The sequence below is a fragment of the Medicago sativa genome, chromosome 3 (genome assembly GCF_051527215.1).
Source record: "Medicago sativa cultivar Bolivia chromosome 3, Bolivia_mono, whole genome shotgun sequence".
In the NCBI taxonomy this organism is placed as follows: domain Eukaryota; kingdom Viridiplantae; phylum Streptophyta; class Magnoliopsida; order Fabales; family Fabaceae; genus Medicago; species Medicago sativa.
This window is the reverse complement of record NC_140751.1, coordinates 56,414,018-56,440,925: the sequence shown is the minus strand read 5'-3', so window position 1 is coordinate 56,440,925 and position 26,908 is coordinate 56,414,018. Positions and strand designations below refer to the sequence as shown.

Here is a 26,908-nt window from a genome sequence, read left to right as displayed (position 1 = left end):
TATTAGTTACTAAAATGCCCTTCAATTTAAAATTAATTTGAATAGTGACAATTAGTGTTTTAGGGTGAGTGTAAGTTAGCAGCCCCCGATATATAGAATAACTTGCTAAAAGACACCTTCATAAAAGGTGTCTTCTAGCAAAACCAAATATATATATATATATATATATATATATATATATATATATATATATATATATATATATAGGGGCTGTTAACTTCCACCCACCTAAAAATACTAAGGTGCAAGTTAACAAGCTGCACCTACTTGTACTTTACTAAAACACCATTTTGTCTCTATTAAACTTTATTTTAATTAAAAGGACATTTTTGTAAGTAGCATAAATAATATTTGTTTATAATAGAAAAACATGGGTGTTTTGGTAAATAACTAGTAGGTGCAGCTTGTTAAAATAAAGAGATATTTATGCCCTTCAAAATAATATACGAAGTTTGTTGAGATATTTATGTCAAATAAAATATTAGTTTAAAAAATAAGAAAATAATAAATATATTGAGAATAAATGTGGAAGCGACATGTGGCATACAAAACATCACTTCACACACACACAATATATATATATATATATATATATATATATATATATATAATATCGTTTGTAATTTACACGGAAATTTCTATAAAATATCGTTGATAATATACATGCGTTAGCGCAATAAAAAAAGGAAAAGAAGGGCAAGTGAGTGTCCGTATTTTCGCTATTTTATAATATTGAAAGTATTATTCCTATTGTTGTGAGATATTTCCTATTTTTGTGGGATTTAATTTTTAATTAATATTTAAATTAATATTATAAAAAAACAAAATAGTAAATAAAATAGTTTAAATAAAGAGTATATTAGGTAGAGAAAAAAAAGTCAGCAATTTCAAGCCTAATTTCTTTATATATAGTAAATTAGGTAATAATATATTTTGTTAATTTATTATTATTATTATTATTATTATTATTATTATTATTATTATTATTATTATTATTATTATTAATTTTGTTTGAAAGAATTATTATTTTATTATTGTTTTTATTAGTATCATAGTTAAAATAGATTGGAAAACTCATTGTTACTATTTTTCCCTTCTCTCTCCTTCTCCTTCTGTACGCACGCGTGTTTCTTTCTTCCCTCTTCCTTCAACAAACCACCACCACCATCCCCCAACTTTCCGGCGTCGATCCGGCTGCCGTGTTCACGGATCGGATGAAAAAACATTGTTTTCTTTATCCATTCGACGAGATCTTTTCATTAATTCAATTAATTTTTCAAAAGGAGCATCTTTTCCGCCGACCCTTTTCTTCCTCCACCACGGTAATGGCTTTTCCGGCCACCAAACTTTTATCTTCTACTTTTTCTTTTATGTTTCATTCATGTTTTTATCTATCTCCTTCGTTTTTATGGCAACAGAATGTGCAGAAGTGTTAAGGTTCGTTAGGCAGCCATTAACTTCATTTTTTCAAGGTGAGTGTTGAATTTATACTTTGAAAACTTAAAAGAACAATTTTTTTTGAAACCCTATTATTATTTTTCCCCAAATCCGAATTTGGCACACGTTTGGGCAAAATTTTGGTCACTAGGATTTTGACTTAATTTTTGTTCTTACTTTCTTAAACTTTAATTTTTCTCCTTTCTCTTAATTTTGAAATTGTATTTTTCCAAAGTAATTTTTTGACTGAATGATTCCTATTTTGTGTTTAAGTTTCTTAATTGGGTACTTTGGAGTTGTTGATGCTCTTAATTTTGAAATTGGATTTTTCCAAAGTAATTTTTTGACTAAATGCCTCCTATTTTGTGTTTAAGTTTCTTAACTTGGGTACTTTGGAGTTGTTGATGGTTGAGAAAAAAGTTTTAGAGTATTAACAAAGTTATTAGAGTTTTTAGTTGATATTGAGTTATTTGACAACTTGTAAATTTTCTTGTAATAAATATTGGTGGCTACTCTATGGTTTGATGTTGTAAAAGATACTATTGTTGATAAATTTGACTTAAGTATTAATAAGATTTGAATCCCAAACTAGCGTGAGAGATTTTATTATGTGAGGATAAGAATAATTTGAGTATTTGATGGATTAGTTGTTGAGTAATGTTGTTGCTATCCTCTTTTGAGTTTAATTTGTAAGTTATTGTGGATGAAGGTTATTAGATGAGGATAAGAATAATTTGAATATTTGATTGATTATTTGTTGAGTAATGTTGTCGCTATCTTCTGTTGAGTTTAATTTGCAATTGATTGTGGATAAAAGTTGTTGATGTTATGCTTGACATCAATTAAGTTCAATTAGGATTGGGATAAATGTTTTGTTTATGCATGTTGTTTGACATTGTTTGTAGTTACTAAAAGGTTGTAGAATATTAGCAAATTTATTTATTATAAGGTTGATTCATTTAGAGATTGTGGAATTATTCTAATGTTGTTACGATGACTATTTTATGACTTTGATGTTGTAGGAAATTACTCCTATTAAAGAGGTTTTCTTGTTCACGATAAATAATTTGGGTGTGTTTTACTAATTGTCTTGGCTTTTATTTGTGTTATGTATAACTTTTGATGACTTTCTAATTGTCCATCGAATTAAGACTATCTATGATTAGTCTAATTTTGTTATACTTTTTTTTGCATCAAGGTATCAATGAAGATGATGAAAAAGGCGACATGGTTGATGAGTTTCAAGAAGATGATGTAAATGATGAATTTCAAGAGGAGAACATAGATGATGGTGAATTTTAAAACAAAATTGAACGAGTTGGATGAATTTTTATTTAGACTTGCACTTAAAAGCATTAAAATTGATTGAACCATGCATTTTGCTAGTCTTGTACTTGGTATCATGTAACACAACTTTTGTCGATATGTAGTTAAATTCAATTTTATGAGCTATTAACGATTATATTTACGCAATTATTGTAAAATATTTTCTGAGTACTTTCAAAAAACGTCTCCTATAAGCTTTTTTACAATTTTTTTTTTGTTTGCTATTTCACGCTATGGCAACGGTTATTAATCGTAGCCAACAATAGCAACGGTCAAATGTTGTTGCTAAAAATGACATAAAAAAGCGTCCCCTTTTCCAATGGTTTAGGCGACGTTTTACAAAAGTGTGCCCAAATAGCGTGAAAAAACGTCCCCTTAGACAATAGGCTACGCTCGAATAGGAGACGACTGAAAAACGTCCCCTATTCTTTTAGGCAACGATTTTTTCAGTACTGGCTACGTTTTTTGACTGTTGCAAGAGAGGATAAATGGTGTAGTGATAGTTACTCTTAATGGATAAAGTTAAAATGAAGTTTATCCATTAATCAGTTCAACAACACTTGTGGATAGGATCAAAAGAAACAAATCCACAAAAGTGGAGGAAACAAATTATTGGATTTGAATGAAGGAAATAAAAGAGATTTAATTAAATTCTTTTTCTTATCACAACCACCATAAATTAAATTTATGGGAAGTGACATTCTCGAATAAAAATAATAATTACTATTATTTTTATCATTATCAAGTAATTAAAATTAAATACCGCAATTTAAACAGTACTAATGTGTGTGTTCTATTTTATGTAGGACCCCCACACTCTATATTTTCAATTCACACAACATTAGATCAAAATATGATTACTTAGTGTTTAATCTTCCAATTTATTTTCCAACATCACACTAATGTTCCAACAATCCCCCACTTGAATATAAAAAATGGTTTCAATAATAACGTCAAAACGTTTCTATAAGGCTGCTAATAAACAAAGGTGTCGCCTACAACTTGAACCTCTGCATAGCGAGTAAAATTCTGATTAACAAGAGTTGCTTACAGCATTGAACTCTATCTCAGACATAGAACCCACACACAAACATTTTCATAAGGTGTATTCTAAAAGCCCGTGTGTTTATGGCCTTGCACGTGTATCCCGGTTTTAACGAACGCTCTAGGCATTCTGCCCCGAATCCCATAGGAACCGACCCTTAGTTCCACATTCGTATAGGTGAGTCTATCAAAAGTACTTCTGTAGCTATGTACTCCACTCCAAATATAGTATAGATCTCATTAAGAGTTTCTATTATCTCATCCTTCTGTCACTACAGGAATCATGCTTTCTTACTTTTAACATAGCATGTTCTATCACTTGTGACTTGTTATTACCCAATGAACCTATTTCTTGGGATCTCCAGTCATGTAGGTTGGGTTACCATCACTTGTGACCTTTGGGCATTAGTCCCATCTTATTGGATGTGTTTAGGACTTTCTTTTTAGTAATTCCTTTCGTCAAAGGATTGACTAATTCTTTATCAGTACGTACATGATCTAGTTTAACCGTTCCTTTCGAGAGTAGCTAGCTCTCCAATACTTTATGTGTTCATGACTTAATAATCATCTCTTACCATTGTGGTAACGATTCTCAGTTTTGTAATAGCTGGAGACTATCACAACAAATTAACACTTCTGGAAACGGTTTTATCCACTAAGGGATCTCAACTAGCAAGCATCTTGTCAACTTGCTTCTCCACTAGTTTTCTCTAGTGTTATCATCTCAGATTCATTCCATAGTGGACTGAGTCAATATCATTTGTTTTAACAAACAACTCCTCTAGTGATGCTCAATGTGCAAACACTAGTCGCTAAATATTCATCTGAAAGATGTTCTATTTTATATCTTGTACATTTAAGTACAATAGGTTACTCCTGGTGAAGTAATCCTAGAGTCATAGTCTTCTTAAAGCACCTCATGACTCTTTCTATAGGATGGCAATGCTTTTTTTTGTCTACTAGTAAACTTGCACAAGAGTTTTACGACATCGACAATGTCGGGTCTAAAACATTCATTGGCTTACCTAAGGACTGCCAATGATACTCGCATATTCTATTTGTTTAACTTCATCTCAAGTGTTCTTACACTTGGATCATAATATATGCTTGCAAGTTTACACTCAAATAATAACATTTTCTTAAGATCTTCTCAACTTTGTGAGATTTATCAAAAAAGTTCTCTTTTCTGATCTAGTAATCTTGAAACCAAGAATTACTTCAACTTTGTCTAGGTCTTTCTTATCAATGTTATTGATAAACAATGATTTCACATAATTCATAACATGAATCTTTAAACCAAATATGAGCAAGTTGTCTTCATAGAGATTTATGATCGTGCAAATATTATTTGTCACTTTCATTCACTTTATACTCATTCGATAACATTAGAATGTCAAATTTTTCATGTCATTCCTTAAGAATTTATTATAGACCTCACAAAGAATTATCTAACTTACATGTCTTGTTTTCTTGTCCATGAATCGCAAAACTTTCAAGTTGTTCCATATAGATTTCTTCTTCTAGTTCACCATAAAAAAAGGCAACTTTCACATCCATTTGAAGTACTATCGAGTTATGAACGGCGGCTAAAGGGACTATTACTCTTATGAATATGATTTTCGTGACTGGTGAATGAATGTCGAAGAAGTCTATATTTTTCTCTGTCTAAAACCTTTGACTACAAGGAGAGCCTTGTATTCATCAACCGTACCATCAGGTTTTAGTTCCTTTTCTCCAAAATCCAAATATAACCGATTAGTTTTGCAACTATGAGACAAGTCAACCAAATGTCATGTTTTGTTAGACTCTAGAAAATTCATTTCATCGTTTATAGCTTTTTGCCATAATTCAGCATCCAATGAGGATATAACTTCTTTCAGGCTTAATGAATCTTCTTCCAATGTATAAACCAAGTTCATACTCTTTAGCAATTTTAGCTTTCTTACCTCCTTGAGGTTCTCTAACATCTCGTATGATGTTTTCATAACTATTTCTAATTACATGAATGTGATTAGATATAGTGCCCCCACTAGTTCTTAATTTTTAGAAGGGAATTTATTTTGCCCCCCACTAATGTCGTGCTCCCATTAGAGCCTCCACTAGTGCCCCCACTATTCTTTAGTTAAAGGGGTAAACATTTACATAGAAATCGACATTTTTAAATTCTATGATCACTTTAACATTTAGGTCATAAAACCTATATCTTTCGTTATTTATCGCATACCCGATGAATACACATTCATAGGCTCTACTACTGAGTTCAACTCTCTTGGGTGCGAAATCCAAACTTATGTCAGATAATCCCAAGTTCAAAGATAAGAAGTTGTATTGTCTTTTCTTCAAAAAATTCTTAATTAGAATTTTTTGTTCATAGACTTGGGTACTCTATTCAATTTCAATTTTTTTTTGTTATAAAAATTGAACATATCAAGCGTATCAATTTTATTTTTTCCAACATTGACAATCATCAATAAATATGATAAAAATATCATTTTATCATTTCTAATTTATGTGTCATCAAATTCACACATATCATAATTTATTATGTTTAGAGATTCATATTCTCTAAATTCTGATTTATATGAACTTTTGGTTCATATATCTTGACTGCAATAAATAAAATTGTCTAATCATATAACGTTGGAATTAAGTCCAAGTTACTCAAGTTTAAAATTAAACACTTGTTCATGATCAATTTTGATATGTCAAATATTAAAATCACACAACTAATGAAATAGAAGGAGAATTTAATTTTTAACATACCATCAAAGTGCAATCTTTTCCCACAAGAATGCATGGTACACAAGTCTTTCTTTAAGTCTGAGTTAACTCTGTCTTATTCAATAGAAATCTGAAATTCAGATTCTTTCTTATTTTTATATGAAATATTTGAAGCAAATTTCTCATATAAATTCTTGTCGTTTTAATATGCTGACCAGCGACTATGTATACCCAATTTGTCAATGGTGTAATTTGATGCATAAGCTTATGAAACTTCACGTAAATTGTTTGAAAAATACATCACGTAAGAGTATTAAGTTTTATATAAAAAAACTTTATCATTGTAATTCTTGTTACTGTTCAGTAACAAATGAAACAAATTATTTTTCTTGTTAGTAACAAGAGTACGTGATGAAACCAAATTAGTAACAAATTATTTTCTTTTTCGGTCCAAACATTTTTCATATGTTTTGTAACAAACTAAACTTGTTTGGTTCTGTAACAAATAATTTGTTTTGTAACAAATTATTGTTTCACTATATGGCTCTGATTTCGAAACCATATTTCAAACAAATTCAACATATTTGAATTTTTAGTGTTGTTATTTAAAAACAACAATCACTTCATCGTTTCAGTCAAAAGATGTATTTCTATAGCTTGATTTACCCTTAATATATTTAGAGACAACTTAACCTTAATAAGTAACTTCTTCGGTAAACATAGTAGAACGAAACGTCTTAAAATTGTTGATTTCAGATTTCCAAACTGTTGTATTTGGATTTCCAAATTCTATTATCTACCGAAGTTGTTACTAGGTTGAGTCACGACCAGGTCGCTCTCTTTAAGACGTTTCGTGGCACTACCCAAAATTGTGCAAGGTAGACTATCAACCACGCTGCCTCCAGGATAAAACAAGCCCAGCTACAACTGTTCGATTAACTACTGCACTGTAGAAAATCGTTCGAGATTTACACCTTCGAATATGGTACTAAGACCACTCTTTAATACTGAAACCACTTTAATATGGTATTATTACCATTCTATATGGTGCGAAGACCACTCAAATATGGTGTTTCCACCATTCTAACCTTTAAGTTCTCCAAACTTTCAATATGGTACTACGACCACTCAAACATGGTGATACCACCATTTCTCCTCAAATAGAAAAAATATTGAAATATTTTTATATACTGTTAAGATCATTCTTAATTTCGACGGGACATTGTTATTCTAAATAGGGACTATGATCTTAAAAGTACTCTTTATTCCTAAGGGACTCATATTATCGAAGGGACTATGTTTTTAAGAACACTCTTAATTCCGAACGGACAGAAAGGAGTAGAAGCCGAAGAAACTCGTTAGCACAAGTCGGAGGGAGAAGAGAGAAACCGCACAGGAAGCATCAACTGTGCGATTTGGTGTGTTTTTTGAACTGAGTGGTGTCCTCTATTTATATAGAGATTCTGTAACTGTTTTAGCACAAATTGCGACAACAGTTACTCTTAATGGATAAAGTTAAAATGAAGTTTATCCATTAATCAGTTCAACAACACTTGTGGATAGGATCAAAAGAAACAAATCCACAAAAGTGGAGGAAACAAATTATTGGATTTGAATGAAGGAAATATAAGAGATTTAATTAAATTCTTATTCTTATCACAACCACCATAAGCTAAACTTATGGGAAGTGATATTCTCGAATAAAAATAATAATTACTATTATTTTTATCATTATCAAGTATTTAAAATTAAATACCGCAATTTAAACACTACTAGTGTGTTCTATTTTATGTGGGACCCCCACACTTTATTTTTTCAATTCACACAACATTAGATCAAAATATGATTACTTGGTGTTTAATCTTCCAATTTATTTTCCAAGATCACACTAATGTTCCAACATAAACATATAGTCAAGGTTCACTTTCATGATGGCGTATTTCCACAAGCCTATTGAAACACTTATCTTTATATATAGTCACACAACCTTAAACTAACTTGAGTCAAGTTCATTTCCACAATAAGCATGAGGTTCGGGTTTCATATTCTCATATCAACTATCCTTGGTTTCCTCTTGTTCATGCTAATCAAAATTACATGGAAATCAAAAATTAAGAAAACAAACTTCAAATTACCACCAGGACCAAGAAAACTTCCTTTGATAGGGAACATCCACCACCTTGTTGGAGGCTTACCTCATCGTTCCCTAGCTAAACTAGCACAAAAATATGGACCTCTCATGCACATGCAGCTAGGTGAACTTTCTTGCATAGTGGTTTCATCTCAAGATATGGCAAAAGAGATAATGAAAACACATGATCTCAACTTTGCAAATAGGCCTCCACTTCTTGCAGCTGAAATAATCACTTATGGATATAAAGGAATGACTTTTTCTCCACATGGTTCCTACTGGAGGCAAATGAGAAAAATTTGTACTATGGAGCTTTTAACACAAAAACGTGTCGAATCGTTTAGGTTACAAAGGGAAGAAGAATTGTCAAATCTTGTTAAAGATATAATTTTGAGTGAAGGGTCACCTATAAATATTAGTGAGAAGGTTGATTCATTGGCTTATGGATTAACTTCAAGAACAGCTTTTGGTGCACAAGTTGATGGTAAAGAGAGGTATAGGAAACTTATGAAGGAAGTGTCAAAGATGGCTGGAGGGTTTTCTGTTGCTGATTTGTATCCTTCAATTGGAATTCTTCAAGTTCTTACAGGATTAAGACAAGGAATTGAGAAGCTTCATAGTGAAATGGATGAGATACTAGAGAATGTTGTAAGAATTCATAGAGAAAAGAATTTCGAAACAAGGGATAAGGAAGAAACGGGAGGATCTTGTTGATGTTCTTTTGAAGCTGCTAAAGCATAGTGATTTGGAACATCCCTTATCAGACAACATTCTCAAAGCAACAATTTTGGTTAGTACTATGTTACAAATCTTTTCTTTTTTTTAATGTTTTTATACAATTTTTTATTTTTATTTTTATCAAAGCAACAGTTTAGCACAATGTTACTAGGGTGGGAATAGATTAGACCGAACTAGGCTTTGAATGGCCTAAGTCTGACCTGTCAAATTTTTCTAAAGTCTAAGCCTAGAATGCGACCTATCATAGGTTTACTTTCTAAGCCTGAGTCTGACCTTCTGAAAGCATGACACGGCCTGCTAGTCTGTTTAAAAGCCTATATCATATAAACATATTTAAATAAGCAATGTGATTTAAGTTTAAATAGACTAGAGAACTAATAGATCAATTTGATTAAACTCTCTTTTGATAATCAACATCAGTTTTTAGGGAATTTGACTATATATATATATATATATATATATATATATATATATATATATATATATATATATATATATATATATTGTATCATATTTCAATTCTAGTTTATAATAACATATTTATATATGTGGTAAATTAATGTATACTAATAAGCTTAAATTACAAAAAATATTAACAAATATATATATTTTAATTCAAAGTACAAAATACTCCATCCGGTCATATTTATAAGCAAAAAACAACTTTTTATGTACATTTAATAATTAATATATCTGACCTTAAATGTGACTAGATACATTAATTATTCAGTGTATCTAAAAAATTGATTTTTGCTTATAAATGTGACCGGAGGGAGTATAGTATAATAATAAATAATATTATTCATATTACTTAAATAGGCCGGTCTAATAAGCTTAAAAGACTTTTTTAATGGTTTGTAGACTGACCTTTTAAGGTAAATAGACTTATATAAAAGTCCATATCTTCTCTATTTAAGGAAAAAAAAAAGTATGGTCTGACCTGATCTATCATAGGTTAGACCGTATACATCTGTAGGCTGACTTGACCTATTCTGATACCTAAATGTTACAATTAAGAGTCATAGTCTATTTCAAAAACAAAGAGTCAAAGTCTATGTGTGACAATGTTTAACACGGTACTTTCCAACACATTCTTTTCTTAATTAAATAGGGTCATGCTAACTTGTGTCCTAAGGGCACATGTTAAGCAACCTAAAAAGAGCAACTTTGTATTGGAAAACATATGTTAACTTTTAGGAAGTTGAATGCACAACTTTTAATACGTATATTTCATATAAATTTATTTAGTGTGAGCTATAAATTTTGACCAAAAAAAGTAGTTTGGAAAAGAGTGTTTGCTAACATTGTTCTTTACATAATGGAGTCCCAACAAAAAGATTTTGGTTAGCATAACGGTGGCATTTCACATGGGAAAGGGCAATCCTTTCCCACCATGGGAAAGTCAATTTCATCCATTAGATCAAGTAAGGAACATAGTTTTATCATACATTCTCAACACTTTATTTTATTGTCACTATCTTCCACCATCTCTCTCCTTCATCCCCACCAACCCACCACCGGCAACACCATCATAACCAGTCCCAGCAACATCAGACTGTGGTGGCAAGAAGCTTTCACTGTACCTGGTTACTTTAGAACTTGGTTGATTGGTGTCTTGCCACACTCAAACTCTTTCCTTCAAAACATACTTGCAGTCAACTAAAAAGCTTCTGAAATTTGATCCACATCTTACTAAGAACGCTAAAACTGACGAATTCAGGGTGCTGTCTCATTAAAATTTATAAATCTAAAATATATATTGATTAATTCAATTACTCATGGCACTCCTATCATTATTGAGTTACTCCAAAGATTTAAAATTATTAATTAAAAATTAAAATATTTATATTCATAGAAAACTGGTATAGTGAAAATAATTGCTAATTGAGAACATATAGATGCATCGTTCCAAAGAAATGGAATTAAAGTTAAAGGAAAATTTAGATTCACCGGTGAAGTAATTGCTAGTTCACTGAACAGAAATGAAAATCAAGTGAAATTAGTGATCAACGATTGTGTCATCGGAACATTTGAAATGAATCACTCATATACAGTTAGATTCATTCCTCTGATCTTCATTTTTCAGATTTAAACAACAAAATATTTACATCTAAAAAGGTAAAACATTTCAGATCTTCATTTTTCTAAAAATATTTCCTTTTTTTAATCTGATTTTGTTTGGCTTGTTTGATTTTCATTTGACTGTAAGGTGGTTTTGATGGTGTTGCACCGTTGATGGTGGTGGGTTGGTGGGGATGAGGGAGAAAGATGATGATGGAAGATAGTGACAATAAAATCTAGTGTTGAGAGTGTATGATAAGACTGTGTTCTTTACTTGATCTAATGGATGAAATTGACTTTCCCATGGTGGGAAAGGATTGCCTTTTCCCATGTGAAATGCCACCTAGCATAACACGTATAGATTTTTAGATTACGACATGCAGTCGTTTCTACGAAGCTCAATTTTTTTGGTTAACAAATGGGGAATTAGTCACTTTAGTCCCTGAATGGGGAACGATTCGTCAATTTAGTCCCTGAATGTAGATAATATGCAAAACAGTCCCTGCATGGTCAATTTCAGGGACTAAAGTGACTAACGAAGTCTACATTCAGGGACTAAATTGACTAACGGAGTCTGCATTCAGGGACTAAATTGACTAACAAAGTCTACATTCAGGGACTATTTTGCAATTTATCTGCATTCAGGGACTAAATTGACGAATCGTTCCCCATTCAGGGACTAAAGTGACTAATTCCCCGTTAACAAATCCTCCAGTTCACAAGAGCGAGAGGTAAGTCAAGTCAATCCCTATGGCAATTAAAAATTATAAAGTCCACCAAATAAAGTTCACCATCTTGTTTTGATGAAAATTATAAAGTCCACCATATTTTTTCATATGGACAGCTCCATGTTACTTGCCACTTCACGATGTGAATATGGAAACAACTAGTCTTTGTTGGAACAAAATGTGTTTAACAATGAACCTTAAAGAGTTTTGATGATAACAAGGTATTAAAAATTGTAAATTGGACTAGCTAATATTTGTTCAAGTGTACAGGACCACAGTTAAAAAGTTACATCATTGATTGGTTCTGAATGAGCAAATAAAGAGCAAAAGAAAATGAAGCTTAGATGATTCTGAAGGCAAAGCGCTCCTGAAGTCAAGCTGCTCCTGAAGAAATAGCGCTCCTGAAGAAAGGCTGCTCCTGAAGAATAGTGCTTCTGAAGACAAGAGGTCCAGAAGCCACATCATCAGAAGCTGAAGAAGCTGCACCATCAGAAGCTGCAGAAGCTGCACCATCAGAAGCTGCATCATCAGAAGCTGCCTCATCAGAAGTCATTTCACCAGAAGCTGAAGATCAACTGGATTTGCAAAACATTCAAAGATTGAAGAATCTACATTGCAAAAGCTGTCTATTGGTTTCGAAAACACAGCAGAAAATCAGTGGAACATTGCAACGGTCATTTCAAAGGTGTTTGAAGGCATGTGCTTGCAATTTGGACGAAAGCGTTGACATTGTACTATTGTACGAATTGTACAACCACGTTCTCCACTACTCTGTTTTGTGTCCACGCTACAAGACAAGAAAACAGCTCCAGAATACGGTCTCGCCTGCATATATGTTCCTTTGGATAAGGAATGGATTTCAAATTGGTTCTTCATAGGACAACAACCAAATCAGGCAAAAGATCATTGGTGAAAGATCAAGCTTCAACAACGACTCTTTGGTGTGCTGGCAATTTCACAACGTCTCTTTCACACCTCTATATAAAGGAATGAAGACCTAAAGATTTGGTAATGCAAGAACGTTGAACGAAAGACTCATAACATTTTTACTAGTCTCTGCTGAAATTGTTCTGCATTCACTTAGAATTTCTGTGTCTCAAAGTCATATCTTAGAAATTCTTAAGTCCATTGAGTCTGTATCTGATTTGTATTGAGAGCACCTCTGATTGTATATCAAGTGTTCAACCTTAAACAATTTTCTGTGTAATTTTGTTTAGTTAGGAAGTCTCTTGCAGTTGTGCTTGAGCAGAAAGTCTCTTGATTGTGTTCTTGAGCAAAGGAAGTCTCTAGCTTGTGTGCTTGAGCAAAGGAAGTCTCTTGCTTGTGTGCTTGAGCATTTGTAATCAGATATTACTCATAGTGAAATCTCCTTGGAAGTGCAAGGGGGACTGGACTACTTCCGGATTGTGGAAGGAACCAGTATAATTGCCTTGTGTCGTTCTTCTTCTCTCTCTCTGTTTTATTCCGCTGCATTTAGATTCTGATTATCACTTCAGAAGCTGTCTCACTTAGCTTCTGATCAGTGTGTTCAGTTTTTCGAAGAAACGAAGAATTTTTCAAAACACAATTCAACCCCCCTTCTTGTGTTTTTCTCACCTTCAATTGGTATCTAGAGCCTTGGTCTGTTGTGTAACACTTAACCGTGCAACAGTCAATGATCTGAGAAAAACATGTCTACTCCTCCTCCTACTGGTTCTAGTGATACTAGCTATAAACATGTCTCACATGATTATAGTGATAGTAAGAAATCCAGTGTTGGAAAGATTCCAAAATTCAATGGAGATGCTGAAGAGTTCTCTTGGTGGAAGACCAACTTTTACAGTTACATCATGAGCCTAGATGAAGAATTATGGGATATTCTGGAAGATGGTGTTGGTGATTTAGTCCTTGATGAAGAAGGAGCTGCTGTGGATAGAAAGAAACATACTCCAGAACTGAGGAAACTTTACAAGAAGCATCATATTATCAGAGGAGCCCTTGTCACTGCCATACCCAAAGCAGAATACATGAAGATGAGTGACAAATCCACTGCTAAAGCTATGTTTGCTTCTCTCTGTTCAAATTATGAAGGGAGCAAGAAGGTCAAAGAAGCAAAGGCTCTCCTGCTCGTACATCAGTATGAGTTATTCAAGATGAAGGATGATGAAACTATTGAGGAGATGTACTCAAGGTTTCAAACCTTAGTTTCTGGGCTACAAATTCTAAAGAAGAGCTATGTTGCTTCTGATCATGTAAGCAAGATACTCAGAAGCTTACCTGCCAGATGGAGACCAAAAGTGACTGCCATTGAGGAAGCTAAAGATTTAAACACTTTAAGTGTCGAAGATCTTGTTAGTTCTCTCAAAGTTCATGAGTTAAGTCTTAATGAACATGAGTCTACTAAGAAGAGTAAATCAATAGCTCTTCCATCCAAAGGCAAGTCATCAAAAGCTTTCAAAGTGGTTGAATCTGAAGAGGAAGAACAGTCAAGTTCAGATTCTGAACCAGATGCTGCTGAAATGGCCATGCTCTCAAACAGACTTCAATATCTGGCCAAGAAGAACAGAAAGTTTCTCTCCAGAAGAGGTAACTCCAGAAGCTCAAAGAAAGAAGATCGGAAGGGATGCTTCAACTGTAAGAAGCCTGGACACTTCATTGCTGAATGCCCTGATCTTCAAAGAGAAAAGTCAAAGGACAAGTCAAAAAGGTCTACATTCAAACCAAGCAAATTCAAGAAGCAGATTAAGCAGAGTTTAATGGCTACCTGGATGATTTGGGTAGTGAATCTGGATCTGATAAAGAGGAAGCTGATGAAGATGCAAAGGTAGCTGTTGGGTTGGTAGCAACAGCAACTTCAGAAGCTGGATCAGATTTAGACTCAGAAGATGAAAACGAGGTATATTCCAAAATTCCCAGAGATGAACTTGTTGAGTCACTTAAAGAACTTCTTACACATTTTGAAGTAAGAACCAATGAGTTGAAGGATTTAAAAGAAAAATATGCTGATTTGGTACAACAACAAAAATCAACTCTATTGGATCTGAAAGCTTCTGAACAAGGACTTAGGGGCTTTGACTTCATGTGTAAAACATATGAAGATCAGCTCAGGTTCTTATGTCAGAAGCTACAAGAAAAGTGTAATGAAAAACCTTTAAGTAACCATGAAATTGCTCTTGAAGATTTTATTATATCTGGCATTGACAGAAGCAGGGTAGCTTCTATGATTTATAGCATTTACAAGAACAATGGCAGAGGAATTGGTTTTCCAGAAGTGAAACTTGAGAAAACCAATCTAAAATCTTGTTGTGAATGCATCAAGGAAGGACTGAAAACCTTCTTTGTACCAGAAGGGGCTGAGTTGGAAACTGTTGTTCAATCAGAACCTGAAACTTGTAGTTCTAAGGCTAAGATTACCTCAAAGCCAAAGAACTCTAAGTCAAAGGCTATGATCAAATCTGATTCCAAGGCTACAAAGGTTAGGATCCTGAAAAGATCAGAACCTATTCCTCAGAGTCTGGTGAAACCAAAATCTGGGGTTCTGAAGTCTAAGTTTCAGAAGAAGACAGTTACTGCTTCTGAAGTACCAAAACCTAAGGTGATGGTTAATCAGAAGCAACCCAACTCACAGCACAAGGTACAAGAAGTGAAGAGTAAAGCCTTAAGTACTAACCTTCCAGGACCCATAGAACAATGGGTACCTAAATCTAAAAATGTCAATGATGCAGGTATGTCTAAGAGCAGTGCCAAAGCAAAGATCATGGTACCTAGACAGCGGTTGCTCAAGACACATGACAGGAGACAAGTCCATGTTCCTCAGCCTAACAATGAAAGAGGGAGGAAATGTGAAATTTGGAGGCAACCAGTCAGGCAAGATCATAGGTACAGGAACTATTGGTAATTCCTCTACCTCAATTAATAATGTATGGTTGGTAGATGGTCTTGAACATAATCTTTTGAGCATTAGTCAATTCTGTGATAATGGTTATGATGTGCTTTTTGAAAAACCCAACTGTACAGTAATCATCAAGGAAGACAAATCCATTGTGTTCAAAGGAAAGAGAGTTGACAATGTCTATAAAATCAATTTTTCTGAACTGGCTGATCAGAAGGTGTTTTGCCTACTATCAGTGAATGATAAGAAATGGATGTGGCACAGAAGGTTGGGACATGCTAACTGGAGGTTAATCTCTAAGCTTAGTAAGTTACAACTTGTGAAAGGGCTACCAGACATTGACTATCATTCAGATGCACTCTGTGGTGCATGTCAGAGAGGGAAAATTGTGAAATCATCTTTTAAAACCAAAGATATTGTCTCAACCTCAAGACCTTTAGAATTACTCCATATTGATTTATTTGGACCAGTGAGTACTGCATCCTTATATGGAAGTAAATACGGATTAGTCATTGTTGATGATTACAGCAGATGGACTTGGGTGAAATTCATAAAGAGTAAAGATGTTGCGTGTAATGTATTCAGTAGCTTCTGCACTCAAATTCAATCTGAAAAAGAATCAATAATTTTGAAAGTCAGAAGTGATCATGGTGGAGAATTTGAAAATGAGCCATTTGAAGCTTTTTGTGAAAAACATGGAATTTTCCATGAATTCTCTTCTCCTAGAACACCACAACAAAATGTGGTTGTAGAGAGAAAGAATAGAACTTTACAAGAAATGGCCAGAACCATGATTCATGAAAACAATTTACCAAAACATTTTTGGGCAGAAGCAGTGAATACAGCATGCTATGTTCAAAACAGGATCTATATCAGACCTATTTTGGAGAAAACAGCATATGAACTCTTTAAAGGAAGAAAACCCAATATCTCTTACTTTCATCAATTTGGATGTACATGTTACATTCTGAACAACAAGCTCTACCTAAAGAAATTTGATGCCAAGGCCCAAAGAGGAATCTTTTTAGATTACTCTGAAAGGTCAAAGGCATACAGAGTGTATAATTCAGAAACACTCTGTGTTGAAGAATCTATGCACGTTAAATTTGATGACAAGGAGCTTGAAGATAAAACTTCAAAGCAAGGTGAAAGTTTTGCAGAGATACAGGTTCCTGAAGCTACTCCAGAACCTGATCAGATAGCTGAGTCTGAAGATAGTCCAGAAGCTGAACCCACATCAGAAGCGCAAGATGAAGCTGCTTCTGATGAAGCACAAGATGGCTCACATCAAGAAGATCCTCCCAGAAACACATTCAAACACAAGTCTTCACATCCTGAGGAGCTAATCATTGGAAACAAAGATAGTCCAAGAAGAACTAGATCACATTTCAGACAAGTAGAGTCAATGATTGGACTAATCTCAATGATTGAACCTACAACAGTTGATGAAGCACTTTCAGATGATGGATGGATCCTAGCTATGCAAGAAGAGTTGAATCAATTTCAAAGAAATGATGTGTGGGATCTGGTACCCAAACCTCAGCACAAGAACATTATTGGAACAAAATGGGTATTCAAAAACAAGTTGAACGAGCAAGGTGAAGTAACAAGAAACAAAGCCAGGCTTGTTGCACAAGGGTATAGTCAACAAGAAGGCATTGATTACACTGAAACGTTTGCTCCAGTTGCAAGATTGGAAGCAATCAGGTTACTTCTTTCCCATGCAGTTAATCATGGCATAATATTATATCAAATGGATGTCAAGAGTGCATTTCTAAATGGTGTCATAGAAGAAGAAGTGTATGTCAAACAACCTCCTGGATTTGAGGATATTAAATATCCTGACCATGTTTTTAAACTGAAGAAATCACTATATGGCTTGAAACAAGCTCCCAGAGCTTGGTATGATAGACTAAGTAATTTCTTAATCAAGAATGATTTTAAAAGAGGACAGGTTGATACTACACTCTTCAGAAGGACCCTTGGGAAAGATATTCTTGTTGTGCAAATATATGTTGATGATATAATATTTGGTTCTACTAATGCATCTCTTTGCAAGGAATTTTCTGAGTTAATGCAGGATGAATTTGAAATGAGCATGATGGGAGAACTGAAGTTCTTCCTTGGCATTCAAATCAATCAATGCAAAGATGGAGTCTATGTTCATCAATCAAAGTACACAAAGGAGCTTCTGAAGAAGTTCAAACTTGAAGATTGTAAAGTGATGAACACTCCAATGCACCCTACGTGCACCTTAAGCAAAGAAGATGAAGGAGCTAAAGTGGATCAGAAGCTGTATAGAGGTATGATTGGTTCTTTGTTATACCTCACTGCATCTAGGCCAGATATTTTATTCAGTGTATGCTTGTGTGCAAGATTCCAATCAGATCCTAGAGAATCTCATATGACTGCTGTCAAGAGAATTTTCAGGTATTTGAAAGGAACAACTAATCTTGGACTCCTTTATAGGAAATCCTTAGATTATAAGCTAATTGGATTCTGTGATGCTGATTATGCTGGTGATAGGATTGAAAGAAAGTCAACCAGTGGCAATTGTCAATTTCTGGGTGATAATCTTATATCCTGGGCTAGCAAAAGACAAACAACTATTGCTATGTCTACAGCAGAAGCAGAATACATTTCAGCTGCAAGTTGTTGTACACAACTACTTTGGATGAAACATCAGTTGGAAGATTATCAGATAACTGCTAACAGTATTCCCATTTATTGTGATAATACTGCTGCTATTTGTTTGTCTAAAAATCCAATTTTGCATTCAAGAGCTAAGCACATTGAAATCAAACACCATTTTATCAGAGATTATGTTCAAAAAGGAATTTTAGATATACAATTCATTGATACTGAAAATCAATGGGCTGATATATTTACTAAGCCTTTAACTGTTGAAAGATTTGATTTTATAAAGAAAAATTTGAACATGCATTACGTGTCTGATTAGATGTTTGCTTGCTCCTGAACAGGATTTTAGGTTCTGAAGTTAGTTCAGAAGCAGTAGTCCATCAGAAGCTCTTTATTGAGGTTCTGAGGAAAACTCGGTTCTGATGATGACGTCAGCATCTGAAGTCCAGAAGCTGGATTTATTGCTTCTGAATAGTTGAATTAGTGGAATCGTTGGGAGTTACTTTTTAAAAGTAACTTCTGGCCCACTAACTTGGTAGTTACTCTGTGAACTTCTTACGTGGCCTGTATGTGTTGGTGTATAACTAAAAGGGCAATGATGATTTAATAGCTTTGAAAGTACTTTTCACGCGCCCCCAATTTTGTCATTAATGTTATGTTTGTTTGTCTCTTTTTGAATTGCAATCGTTTTACTTTTAACACTTTGTCAATTCACACACTACTCACTCACAACAAACACATTTTGCTCTCAAACCTCTTGCGAAGTAAGCGCAAAAACCTTAGAACCCTAAATTCTCTAAATCTTCTTCAATCATCATCAAATGGCATCTTCAAGCTCAAAAGTTTCAGAATCTACATCAAGCAAGCAAGGCGCATCAAGATCTGGGCCAGTCTACAAAGAGAAGACTATGGATATTCCATGGAATTCCTTAATCGTCCAAATAGAATCACCAGTGGAGTTCACTTCACTTAAGAAGTACAAGGTGAACATGGAAGGATTGATAGAAACTCAGAAGTTGTCTGAGTATTTCAAGATGCTAAATGGGCCAACATACGTGAACTTGGTCAAGGACTTTTGGTTAAAAGCTGAAGTGTACAATGAAAAGCCTGGGAAGGTAGCAGGTAAACAAGCTGGGTCGAAGAAAGGAAAGATGGAGATAGAGTTGAATCCTACTTCCTTCAGTAGCCTTGAGTTAAGGTCTGAAGTGATGGGTATTCCCGTAACCATCACAGAAGAGATAATAACTAAAGCTTGTAGAATGAATGCAGAAGGAAGGTTTCAAGAAATAGTTAAGAAGGATGATGTCCTGCTGCAAAGCTACTACAACACTCTTCTGGGTGGTAACAAAGATGCTAAGCCTTCTGAAATGGAGATTCATCACAGGATGTTGGTGAAATTCTGTACTGATTGCTTCTTTCTAAGAGCAGGAGGGTCTGACCAACCAAATCATCAACAGAAACTGGCAATCTACTTCATGGCCATGCTTGAGAAGATTAATTTCCCCAGATATGTCATGGATTATCTCTGCTGGGCTATTAATGAAGGCACTGTCAAAGGAAGGAAACAAGTGCCCTGTGGAAGATTGTTATCAGAAATCTTTTATCAAGGAAGAGTGCTGGATTTCTTGAGAAAGACAAGAGATGCTTCTGATAAATGCTTCGAAGTTTCCACTGCTGAGAAGACTATCAGTAGCAAGACATTGCATTCTATGCATGTTTTCAAGACAGCCCCAAAAGATGAAAAGTGGTTGGAGATGACCATAGAAGAATCTGAGATAATCAGGGACTTTCCTTCCATCTTTAAGGAAAGTAATCCTGAACACTTAGCTAAATTAGTAGCTGAGTACGTCTTGGATGAAAATGCGAGCTCTCAGGAGGAAGCTGCTGTTGCTAAAGGGAAAGGCAAGAAGGCCAAGGCAGTTGCTGTGTCAGAAGCTGTTTCTGATGCACCCAAAGGGAAGAGAGCCAGAACTAGTTCAGAATCTGATGCTGCTCCTACTAAAGGAAAGAGGGCCAGAATTAGTACTGTGTCAGAAGCTGCTGAAGCTAAACCTGTTTCTGTCAAGGATAAAGGAAAGATGCAGAAGGTTGGTGCTGCTTCTATTCCTCAGAAAAGAAGAAAAGGTAAGGCAGATTTGGTAATCACCGAAGAGCAGCTGGAGGAAGCTCTTAAAGCAATAGAGAAAGAAGAGGCTGAGCCCAAGCTGAAGAAGAAGAAGGCTCCCCTTCAACTTGTGAGTCCTATGGTTGAGATGACTCCAAGAAAGAAAAGGATGGCAGATGAACATGCTTCTGATATTTTATCAAGCAAAAAGGAACTAAAAGCACAATACATTCAACAAAGAGATGACAAGCTCAAGACCTTGGGTATGGAAGACTGTGATAGGTTCTTCAAAGAGAAATTGGCCGAAGTAAGAAAATTGCTGGTAAGACTGATGAAGACAACGAGGAAGAAGAAATGATGATCATTTTTGAAGATGCTCCAGAAGATGGAACTTCAGAAGCAGTAGATAACTCTGCAAAGTTATCTAAGGTATCTCAAGTTTCTCACACATCTTATAGCACATCCTCTATTCCTTCTGAGGACACATCCCTTTTAGATCACCTAGAAAGTCATTATCTAGGTGAACTACCTCAATCTGGTTTTACCACAACCTCAGAGAAAGCCTCTGAGACAACTTCAGAAGCAGCTGCTTCTGATAAAGTTGTTTCAGAAGACCCCCCACAACAAACACCTTTACCAGAAAAAGCCTCTTTACCTTCTACAACTTCATCACCCCAAATTGTTCCTGAACCATCTGTTCCTGAACAACCAACTCCTCAAAAGATCGTTCCTGAACATTCTGTTCCTGAACAACCAGTTACTAAACCCACTTCTGAACCTGAACCTGAAACTGCCGCTCCTGAACACATTGTTCCTGAGCTAACCTCTGCTTCCATATCTTCTTCACCAGTTCATGTCATCAAGCTCATCCACCATACTGGTGTATGTGATATGGACACAGATTCTGAGGATGATCAGTATGATCATGCCTCTGATATGGTAGTTGACCCCATTCCTGACCAACCATCAACTAGCCAATCATCAACTACAAATGACCAATCATCATCAAACCTACCAATTATTCCCCTAGCCCCTCCAAAACCCTCTAAACAACCTTCACCTCCCACCATATACCTGGATTCTCAAGTTCTAAAGGATGTGTGGGAAGATATTGCTTCTGAAGTTCTCAGACTGATAGCAAGTAGAAATGACTTGGGTCATACAATAAGCTATCAGAAGCAATGGAGAAGGATCAAGGAAAGGGTCGTTAACCTAATTTCAGCGCTGCATGATTCCTGCATTGAGGCTCAAGAGCAAGCCAAGCAGAAGCTGGAAGATTGGTTGAATGGCATTGAAGAGAATGATGGAGATGTAGAAGTTCTTGGTACTTGGGTGAAGAATCCACTCAGTATCAGAGGCAGAGAACCTGATGAATTCCTACCTAAGGAGCTGAATCTGATCATTCCTTCTGAGATCCTAGAGAAGATTGATGCACCAAACCTGGCTCTAGCTCAGGAGAACAAGGTGCTCAAAGAAAATGACAGGCTTGAAACAGAGCTACTAGAACAGAAGCTGAAGATATCACAGTTGGAAGCTGACATGCAAGAAGCCAAGATCAGAGAAGACAACTACAGAAAAGTTATGGACAAGAAGTATGCTGATGTTCAAGAGCTTCTGAAGAAGATTTTAGAGAAATAAGCCAAACCCTTTGTTGCACACTTTTAGCTTATTTTTCTGTCTTTTTAGGCTTTTGATATTCTTTGTTCATTTCTGCTTCTGAATTAGTTCTTTTTGCTTCTGATATTAGATGCTTCTGAATTCTTCCTGCTTCTGAATATCTTTAACTGTTTATACCTTGACTGTTTATTTATTCCTTGAAGATGGTTAAAATGCTTTAAATTTATTTGAATTATGCTCTGAACCTTTAATCTTGAGTTTTTCTCATCTCTTCTTTTTGTTTATGTCTTTTTGCTAATGACAAAAGGGGGAGTATATGTGATAGTATTTAAAGGCTCTGAGCCCCATTAATTAATGTTTGAAAATTTCGAAAATTTCTACTCTTTTTATCGATGTATCAAAAAGGGGGAGTATCAAATTTCAAATAACAATTAATTGAACCATTCTTCTTATCTATAAGTCAATTCTTTCAATTTTTTTTATAGCTCTGATATTATTGTGCGAAAAATGAATTTAATTAACCTGGATAGAACTTAGGGGGAGCTTACAAACCTCACCTTAAAGACTATCAGACTCAGGGGGAGTTAGAGCTTACAAACCTCAGACTCTGAGCTTACAAACCTCAGAACCCCAAGGTCAACTTGTTAATTAGATTAACAACAATTGATCAATATTTAAATACTATTGTTTGTCATCATCAAAAAGGGGGAGATTGTTGGAACAAAATGTGTTTAACAATGAACCTTAAAGAGTTTTGATGATAACAAGGTATTAAAAATTGTAAATTGGACTAGCTAATATTTGTTCAAGTGTACAGGACCACAATTAAAAAGTTACATCATTGATTGGTTCTGAATGAGCAAATAAAGAGCAAAAGAAAATGAAGCTTAGATGATTCTGAAGGCAAAGCGCTCCTGAAGTCAAGCTGCTCCTGAAGAAATAGCGCTCCTGAAGAAAGGCTGCTCCTGAAGAATAGTGCTTCTGAAGACAAGAGGTCCAGAAGCCACATCATCAGAAGCTGAAGAAGCTGCACCATCAGAAGCTGCAGAAGCTGCCTCATCAGAAGCTGCATCATCAGAAGCTGCCTCATCAGAAGTCATTTCACCAGAAGCTGAAGATCAACTGGATTTGCAAAACATTCAAAGATTGAAGAATCTACATTGCAAAAGCTGTCTATTGGTTTCGAAAACACAGCAGAAAATCAGTGGAACATTGCAACGGTCATTTCAAAGGTGTTTGAAGGCATGTGCTTGCAATTTGGACGAAAGCGTTGACATTGTACTATTGTACGAATTGTACAACCACGTTCTCCACTACTCTGTTTTGTGTCCACGCTACAAGACAAGAAAACAGCTCCAGAATACGGTCTCGCCTGCATATATGTTCCTTTGGATAAGGAATGGATTTCAAATTGGTTCTTCATAGGACAACAACCAAATCAGGCAAAAGATCATTGGTGAAAGATCAAGCTTCAACAACGACTCTTTGGTGTGCTGGCAATTTCACAACGTCTCTTTCACACCTCTATATAAAGGAATGAAGACCTAAAGATTTGGTAATGCAAGAACGTTGAACGAAAGACTCATAACATTTTTACTAGTCTCTGCTGAAATTGTTCTGCATTCACTTAGAATTTCTGTGTCTCAAAGTCATATCTTAGAAATTCTTAAGTCCATTGAGTCTGTATCTGATTTGTATTGAGAGCACCTCTGATTGTATATCAAGTGTTCAACCTTAAACAATTTTCTGTGTAATTTTGTTTAGTTAGGAAGTCTCTTGCAGTTGTGCTTGAGCAGAAAGTCTCTTGATTGTGTTCTTGAGCAAAGGAAGTCTCTAGCTTGTGTGCTTGAGCAAAGGAAGTCTCTTGCTTGTGTGCTTGAGCATTTGTAATCAGATATTACTCATAGTGAAATCTCCTTGGAAGTGCAAGGGGGACTGGACTACTTCCGGATTGTGGAAGGAACCAGTATAATTGCCTTGTGTCGTTCTTCTTCTCTCTCTCTGTTTTATTCCGCTGCATTTAGATTCTGATTATCACTTCAGAAGCTGTCTCACTTAGCTTCTGATCAGTGTGTTCAGTTTTTCGAAGAAACGAAGAATTTTTCAAAACACAATTCAACCCCCCTTCTTGTGTTTTTCTCACCTTCAGTCTTTGGTCTAACTAATCCTAATTTACCTTAAAAAGTTTGCTCTTTATGTGTTTATGTGTGTTTCAAAATCATTCCGTGTATGTTTTTTTTATGAAAAGAAGAGAAAGTAATAAATGGTAAGGGTATGATAGGAAAAAAAGCTGTTAATGATGCATTGATATTGTAAGCGACTTATAATAAAACCAAAACATTTTTTCTAGAATGACTTATAATAAAATTAGGAGAGTAATATCTTTGACAAATGAAGAAGTAAATTAGTCCTGGAAACTGTGAACATTAGTTAAAATAGTTTCTAAATATATGAATTTGCAAATCGTTACATTCTTGAAAATTCTACGTGTCTATCAAATATGATCTCTTCGTTAATTGTTGTCATCAGAGGCAATGACATGACAATAAAGCATGTATCCTTCTAAGTAAATCTCATATTTGAGACGTTAAATTCATGTATTTCGTACCAATTTTAGGGTTGTCACCTTGACATTGAAATACTTCAAAAGATTATATGAGATCAAAATTATTTAATATGTTTGAATGTTGAATTGACATCCCAAAAGTTGACATAAATTTAAAGAGTCGCAGCGATTTCTCATAATGTGGCATTGAATTGAACTCTACTAAAAAAACCCACTTGTTCATTTTGGCTCACTCAAATATGATGACTTACAAAGTTTAGAAGGACCAATTTAAGGGATTCTTTTTCCTTTTGGAACCACTACAGAAAATACCATCAACGGGTGTGCACGATGTAGTTATTTAAATCATTTGGGTTGGTTTGATGGTGTTGGCTTGATATCATGGAATGCGCTCCTCTAAATGTCTCAGATTCAATTATTCTCGGTGTCAATTTCAGTACGCTAGTTTGCCTTCTTAAAAGAAGTATTATAACGTCTATTTGTGTTTGTATGAAATAGTCGAGAATCAGTTTATCTTTTACTTGAAATGAATAAGAAACATTGTTGTGTTTATTATAAAATACATATGTTTAGTACTATAAACATTATGCTATGTTCTCTATCAGGATATCTTCAGTGCTGGAAGTGACACCACATTTACAATTCTAGAATGGGCAATGTCAGAATTGATTAAAAATCCACAAGTAATGAAGAAAGCACAAGCTGAAGTAAGAAGTGTCTATAATGAAAAAGGATATGTGGATGAACCAAGTCTCCACAAACTCAAATACTTGAAATCAGTTATCAAAGAAACCATGCGTTTACATGCACCGGTTCCATTGTTACTTCCAAGGCAATGCAGTGAAAAATGTGAAATTAATGGATATGAAATACCTGCAAAAAGCAAGGTCATTGTTAATGCATGGTCAATATTTAGAGATTCAAGATATTGGACTGAAGCTGAGAAATTTTGTCCAGAAAGGTTCATTGATAGTTCAGTTGATTACAAAGGTGTGGATTTTCAGTTTATACCATTTGGTGCTGGGAGAAGGATGTGTCCGGGCATAGCATTTGGTATTGCTAACTTGGAAATCTCGCTTGCGAATTTGCTTTTCCATTTTGATTGGAAGATGCCTAATGGTTGTAAGGCTGATGAACTTGATATGGATGAATCATTTGGGTTGGCTGTTAGAAGAAAACATGATTTATGGTTGGTTCCTACTGCTTATCATCCCTCAGGTTAAGACCTAAGAAAATGTAATCGTGAGTGAAACTCAGTTGGTATAGACATTACATAATATATGAAAGGTCCAGAGTTCAAACTTCGGCCACCATAAAAAAATAAAATAAAAAAGACCTAAGAAAATAATGTAAGTGAAAATTGATAGTAGTGTTAATGTTCTTTGTTAAGTTTGATTTCATGGCAGAAACTCTTGTGTTCACTCCTTGTGAATCAAGAAAGCTATTAAAATCTTTATATGTAGTTAATTAATGTAATAATTTTCCATTCTGCCATTGATGTTTGTATTAAGAAAAGTTTGTAGTATAATCAAGTGAATATTTTGCGTGTATAAATTAGCAACTTATCATGAGTGTATAGATATGTTAAATTCTGGCTTTCATCTTTTAAGTTCATTAGTAGGTAGTACTCCCTCCGTCCCTTAATACTTGACATAGTTGACCTTATTACGCATTCTAATGAATAACTTTGAGCTTAAATATTTTGAATAATATATTAGAAAAAATTATGAAAATTTGATATTTTGAAAATACTCATCGAGACGAATTTAACGACATCTTATATGATATTATTTATCTTTGTATATTAGTAGAAAAATACGGTCAAAGTAAGTTAGTTCAAAATTACACATTTTCAAATGAGTTATCTATTGCGGGACGGAGGGAGTATTAGTAAGATGTATATTTGAAAGAAAATAAGTATACT

At 34.5% G+C, this 26,908-nt stretch overlaps 1 long non-coding RNA gene and 2 pseudogenes across 2 annotated transcripts; all 3 read left to right on the top strand.

Moving 5' to 3' along the window:
• Positions 1-1,079: 1,079 nt before the first annotated feature.
• On the top strand, positions 1,080-2,905 carry LOC146938543 (uncharacterized). Its single transcript, XR_015033389.1, has 3 exons — positions 1,080-1,322; positions 1,419-1,472; positions 2,636-2,905. It is a non-coding gene; the product is annotated as an uncharacterized LOC146938543 (long non-coding RNA).
• Positions 2,906-8,534: 5,629 nt separating this feature from the next.
• On the top strand, positions 8,535-26,585 carry LOC146938541 (cytochrome P450 71D10 pseudogene; annotated as a pseudogene). The gene is made up of 2 exons (XR_015031343.1): positions 8,535-9,449; positions 25,590-26,585. The product of XR_015031343.1 is annotated as a cytochrome P450 71D10 pseudogene (transcript).
• On the top strand, positions 8,555-9,373 carry LOC146938542 (ibogamine 10-hydroxylase pseudogene; annotated as a pseudogene).
• Positions 26,586-26,908: the final 323 nt, after the last annotated feature.